The following is a 6,854-nucleotide window of genomic DNA, read 5'->3' on the forward strand; positions in this document are numbered from 1 at the left end:
TCAGGGCATAGTGAAATGTGTTTCAGGGCCGTTGATTAAACTGTATTTCTGTTTATGAACAGAACATGTAAATGGTTTAGTTTTATTACAACGTTTACAATTAAACGTATTTTGAATAATTAGCTTGATGCCGTTTGTTTTAAATTTGAATTGTGTCACAATTTTCCCTCAATAAAATGGCGACTTGCTCGATTTCTGCATGTCTTTTTTTTGGTTTAAATGTTATTCTTTTTCGCTTCCATTCTGATATAACGCTGGGCATCAGAATAAAACAGAGACTGTTTGCCGGTTTCAGTAGTCGGGTGGATGAACAGCGCGTGATCGTGTTCATCCCCTGCTGTGGGAAGGATTGTGTGTGCTGCAACAGCAGTTTTGAAATCGATCAAATGATCTCAATAATCATCAGTCAAAAAACATACACATATTAATAGAATTTTTTTTCTATATATATATATATATATATATATATATATATATATATATATATATATTAACAGTTTTCAGATGATCTGTTCAGTTTTGTTTATCGTTTTAGTATGGTTACCATTAGAACGAAATGGTTAAATAAAAATAAAAACTAGTGATGATTTGATCAAATAAAAAGTTCGACTCCGCCGGGACTCGAACCCGGAACCTTTGAATCACTCCAAACCTCTAGAAGTCCAATGCGCTATCCATTGCGCCACGGAGCCACCTGTTGGCCGGTACAACAATGTAATGCAGTACCTACATGAAAATAATACAATTATTCAATAACCAGAATGTAAACCATATATAAATGTAATAATACAACCTATAGCTAACAAACTTGTGATAAACTATCAACTAGTGCAGTAGTGTTGGGCTCTGGACTCTTGATCGGAGGCTTGTGGGTTTAATCCCAGGTGGGGGACACTGCTACTCTACCCTTAAGCAAAGTACTTTACCTAAATTGCTCCAGTAGAAACCCAACTATATAAATGTGTGATTGTATGTAAAAATAATGTGATATATTGTAAGTTGCCCTGGATAAGGGTGTCTGCTAAGAAATAAATAATAACTAAAGCACAACATAGTCAGTAATACAAGTTGCCACAAGGTGTTGCTACAGTATAATGACCTGCAGTCTAATTGAATGTAGTGTAGGACAGGTAGTATTATTGCCAACTACTGTATCTACTACAGTGTAAAATTTCCCAATTTCACATTGGGTTTTGCTGAGCTTTTAAAACCCTTTCAATCCAAAATTTATTTTCAATCATAAGAAAAATATTTTAAATCTTTTTTCCTAGTCTTATTGCAACTAGAAATGAGACTCAAACAAAATTTAGATTTTAGCACAAATCTTTTATTGTTTTTTTTTGTTGTACACTCCAATGGACATTGGGACTAAACAGCAGGCAAATCAGAAAAACGTCAATGTCAGGGATATGTGTACTTTTTCTTATTCACATGTTGAAAACACATCTCAGAACATCTTAGAACATTTCCTGGAATTAAAACATAATAAAAAATACACAAAATAATGCTATTAGAAAAACAAAGATACTATCATAGGCCCTCGGTCTAGAATTTTTACTTGCGGTGAGAGGCCTTGAAACAATTTCTATGTGGCTCAAAACACAGGTGCACTTTGCATTTATCGCAGAAGACATGGGTTTTGCCAGTACAGAATGGCTGCTTGCACCTTGTAGCTTCTTTCTTCTTCTTCTTCTTATTATTTATTTCTTAGCAGACGCCCTTATCCAGGGCGACTTACAATCGCAAGCAAATACAAATACATTCAAGTGTTACAATACAAGTAATACAATAAGAGCAAGAAATACAATAATTTTTGTTCAAGTGTGACAAACCACAATTCAATAATACAGCAGATAATAGTGATAGTTACATCAGGATATGATTAAATAGTGATAGTTACATCAGGATATGATTAAGTACAAAATACTACAGGTTAAACACTTGGCAGATTACAGTATTCTGAAGTACAGGATTAAATGCAGTAAAATTGGGGGCAGATAAGAGCAAAATAAAGCACATTTAAATGAAGGGTGATAGTGTCCCAGGATAAAACAGAGGAGTTCTACAGGTGCTGTTTGAAGAGGTGAGTCTTAAGGAGGCGCCGGAATGTGGTCAGGGACTGGGCAGTCCTGACATCTGTAGGAAGGTCGTTCCACCACTGCGGAGCAAGGGTGGAGAAGGAGCGGGCTCGGGAGGCAGGGGAGCGTAGCGGAGGTAGAGCCAGTCTTCTAGTGCAGGCAGAGCGGAGAGGTCGAGTGGGGGTGTAGGGAGAGATGAGGGTCTGAAGGTAGCTGGGTGCAGTCTGGTCAAGGCATCTGTAGGCTAGTACAAGAGTCTTGAACTGGATGCGAGCAGTGATCGGGAGCCAGTGGAGCGAGCAGAGTAGTGGAGTAGCGTGGGCGAAGCGAGGCAGAGAGAACACCAGGCGGGCAGCAGAGTTCTGGATGAGCTGGAGCGGACGGGTGGCGGACGCAGGGAGGCCAGCCAGGAGGGAGTTGCAGTAGTCTAGGCGGGAGAGTACCAGGGCCTGGACCAGGAGCTGGGTAGCATAGTTGGTGAGGAAGGGTCGGATTCTTCGGATGTTGCTCAGGAAGAATCGGCAAGTGCGTGCCATAGTGGAGATGTGCTGGGAATAAGAGAGGCAGGGGTCCAGGGTGACTCCAAGGTTCTTAGCGGAGGAAGAGGGAGAGAGTGTGGTAGATTCCAGAGGAACAGAGATAGAGAGATCAGAGGAGGGGGAGGAGGAGGGAAAGAAAAGGAGGTCAGATTTAGAGAGGTTGAGTTTGAGGTGATGCGAGTGCATCCAGGAGGAAATAGCAGACAGACAGGTAGAGATACGGGAGGAGATGGTGGAGTCAGAGGGGGGGAAGGAGAGGAAAATCTGAGCATCATCAGCATAGAAATGGTATGAGAAACCATAGGATGCGATGAGGGGGCCCAGAGAGCGGGTGAGGAGAGAGAACAGGAGAGGACCCAAGACTGACCCTTGGGGGACTCCAGTTAAGAGTGGGTGAGGTGTGGAGGTTGCTCCACGCCAGGTTACCAGGTTGTCATCAAAGTTTGGCATGTGGTCAACCATGCCTTTTTGAACTTCAGGTAGGGGCCTTCTCTCAATGGTTCCTTGTTTCAGTGGTGGCTCTTCTAGTGGAGTTAGTGTGGATGGGATGCTTGGCCACCCTCTTTTCTTCAGAGCCTGTGGCTTGCCCATTTGCACAAGACACTCTGCCACATTCATCCTGAAGTGCAGAAGGTCCAACACTTCTTTGTTGGGGATTGCAGAGTGTTGGGCATCTCTTCTGTACTCCAGCCAGCTGTTTATCACTGCCACATCAAAGCCATGAGTGATCATCCGTAGCGTCCATTTCCGGGACTTTATTTCTGTGTGGTAGAGGCTGATAGGCTGGTCCAGTTTGTCAACCCAACCCATGGCCTCATTATACTTCTTCACAATTTCAGGTAACTTGATCTTCATGTATCGTTTCTCTTTCTTGTCCCACCTCTCAACTTCATCCTCCAGCAGGACAGAGCGGTTGTCAAACCACTTGACCAGCACAAGTTTCCCATCGCGACTAGTCACCTGATCATGATTACCTCTTTCCTTCTTGGACATCTCCTTGTCTGACTTGAGAGGTGGATTGGCAAAGCGACAGATTCTTGCTGTTCCTGCTGCATGGATCCGCTTGTCTGTCAGCACTTCTATCACATTATATGTGGTGAAGTAATTGTCAAAGAAGAGCTTGTGGTTTGGATCACTGATTCTTTGACTGAGGTGTAGAACCACTGCAGCTCCATGTCCCATTCTTTTCTTGCTCTGCTCCGAGAGCTCAGTTGTGGCACCTTGGTAGAGCAGGAAGTCATAGGCAAGGCCACTTTTGCCACACAGGAAAACATTTTTCACCCCCCATGGGTTTGGCTTGCCTTTGATATACTGCTTTACACTAAGCATGCCCTTGAAAGGCACTATCTGCTCATCTATGCACAGATCCTCTTCAAGTGGAAGCTCCAGACAGCGCTTCCGAATGCAGTCATAGAGTGGACGCACCTTGAAGAAGACATCTTTGTTTCCAGCTGGCCTCTCATGGTTATTGACCACATGCAAATTTGAGCGAAGCTGGAAAAATCTGTAACACGGCAGGGTATCCTTGAAAAGGCAGATATTCATACTGGAGTCCCAGTACATTCGAGGAAAATTCAGTACCCCCATCACCAAATGTAGGCCAACTAAGGCTTGGATTTCTTGCACTGATGCATATTTGAACCCTCTTGTTGCATTCTGCTCTGCATACAAGTTTGTCATTTCTGCCATCAGCTCAAACATCTCATCCGGCACATACTTGTTGAAATACTCATGCGGTTTGAGAGAGAAGCACTGGTATGGGAGGATGGACTTTCCCAGGCACTACTGACAGGGCTGAATGGATAATGACGCCACTTGATTTCTGTCTTGTTGGTAATGCTGGCATATAAGTCATCCTTGGGTTCGAAAGATGTTGTTGGGTGCTCTACTGGATCACTGGGTGCATCAAGTTGTCCCTCTCCCTCACTCTCATCCTGACCCTCCACTGCCACTGCCTCAATCTCAACCTCTTCTTGCACCCATGGTATCTCATCTCTGTCTTCCCCTAAAATCAGTAGTAAAAATATCTATCTATCTATCTATCTATCTATCTATCTATCTATCTATCTATGTATCTCTCTCTCTCTCTCTCTCTCTCTCTCTCTCTCTCTCTCTCTCTCTCTCTCTCAAATTCAAATGGCATTATTGGAATGGCAACATTAAACTTATATTGCCAAATCAGAGATGATGTAATAACAAGAGTAGTAGTAATAACAGTTATAATAACAAGGTTATGGCAATGTGGGCAGCAGTGTGGAGTAGTGGTTAGGGCTCTCTGGACTCTTGACCAAAGGGTTGTGGGTTCAATCCCAGGTGGGGGACACTGCTGCTGTACCCTTGAGCAAGGTACTTTACCTAGATTGCTCCAGTAAAAACCCAACTGTATAAATGGGTAATTGTATGTAAAAATAATGTGATATCTTGTAACAATTGTAAGTCGTCCTGGATAAGGGCGTCTGCTAAGAAATAAATAATAATGTAACAATAATAGCAATACTACTACTACTAATAGTGATAATGATGGTGAAAAGGATTTCTGTCTCTCCCACTCTTTCTTTCTCTCTCCCTTTATCATTTAGTTTATTTACATGAATACTGGATAAACAAGTAAAAAAACAGGTATATTAACAAAAAGTAATCAGGATTTTAAAATTATTGGATACCTCTCATATGTTTTAAATGTTTTACTAAATTAGATTGACTCCTCCCTTACATTTACAACTCTACACTCACCAACTGTATGAAGCCTGGTTGTATCTTCGGCCTCGTCATCACTATTCAAACTCTCTATTTCTGACAGATTTCCTTTTGCCAGAAGTTCCAGGATATCTAAAGCTGTACATCCTAAGTGTGAAATATTTTTGAACAAATATTAACTTTCTGTATTGTGCTAATACACTGTTTTGAATGTGATAGCAGTTTTTAACAATACTCGATTTACCAGATTTACTTAGATTTCATCTCTTTGGACCAAACGTCCATTGTAATGGACAACGATTTTTCGAAAAATCTTGTGTAAAAACTTATTTTGGAACTATAACACTTGAACTAACAAATATCATGTTTAAATATCATGTTAAATCAAGCAAATGAGTTAATAAATGTCTAGATATACATATAAAACTGTTAAAGGTGTTCTTTACTTGGGTGGCTGAGGCGTGTGCTGCCATGCTGGAACTCAGTGTGGTGTTACTTGTTCAAATGTCAACTAGTAAGGCAATACTGCCTTCTGATTGGTCCTTTAGCATCCTTCAGAGTCCACTAACCACCAATCAGAAGCCAGTGATGATATATGCAGTACAAAAAAGCTCAAACATGTGATGTACATTGTAATGGACACTAGGTCTGAAAGTCTGTAGTATAGCACCGTAAACACACCTGGAGTGCAGGTAGCTGTGCAGGTACTGCTACAAACACTGTTCGGCCAGTGTTTGTAGCAGTAGAAAGTATGCAGGATGTTTTCCCTGACTTGTTAACTGACCCTGTGCAGATAGATCCAGCCCTATTCTTTAGGAAGACTTTCAGTAGAAACACATTTAGAATAATTACAAGAATGGTGCTGCGGGGTGTTCTGTTTTTTAATCCCTGTAGTGGAGATGCAGGTCTATCTGAAGGGCATGCATCGATTTTACTCTGATTAAATGCAGACCAAAGCATCTTTCATTTGAACCACAGAATCCCTTTTTTATTTAATAAAAAAGCAGGGAGTAATAGTAAAAACAAAATAAATAAAAATATCCTTTTTTAGGTAAAAGTGAGGTCAAAATCAAAACAGATCAGTCAAATTGTTTCTTATTGCAGTTAATTTTCTACCAGTTGCCTGCCATAGACATATGTAATGTAGGCTAGATCAGCATGTAAGCACCAGCACCCTCTATGCACAGCAGTGTGTTGCCAGCAAATCATATGGTAAGATACCTTTTGCTTTGCTGAAATCTGTAGCTGGTGCTGGCTATAGCATCCTAATACTGTATTTGAGTAATTGCATCAAGAACCACTGTGATGATTACAAATAAAAGGGCAGAAAGAAAGAAATTAGATTTGAAGTGACTTACTCCTTAAACAAAAACAATATCTGCCAAATGTTACAACCAGCCTGTCTTCCCCTGAATCAATCAAATATCTATTCAGAAGTTCACTTTCCCAATCAGGGTTAAGTGCACAAAGGTTCCATACTGAAGTGTTAGTCTACCTTCGTTCCCATTCTCTTTTCACAGCTTGAACCAGAAACCCAGAA

At 41.2% G+C, this 6,854-nt stretch overlaps 1 non-coding gene across 1 annotated transcript; it reads right to left on the reverse strand.

The window, feature by feature from the left end:
• Window positions 1-606: 606 nt before the first annotated feature.
• On the reverse strand, window positions 607-692 carry trnar-ucu (transfer RNA arginine (anticodon UCU)). The gene is given in 2 exon segments: window positions 607-642; window positions 656-692. It is a non-coding gene; the product is annotated as a tRNA-Arg (tRNA).
• Window positions 693-6,854: the final 6,162 nt, after the last annotated feature.

The sequence above is a fragment of the Acipenser ruthenus genome, chromosome 10, assembly GCF_902713425.1.
Source record: "Acipenser ruthenus chromosome 10, fAciRut3.2 maternal haplotype, whole genome shotgun sequence".
Taxonomy (NCBI): Eukaryota; Metazoa; Chordata; class Actinopteri; order Acipenseriformes; family Acipenseridae; genus Acipenser; species Acipenser ruthenus.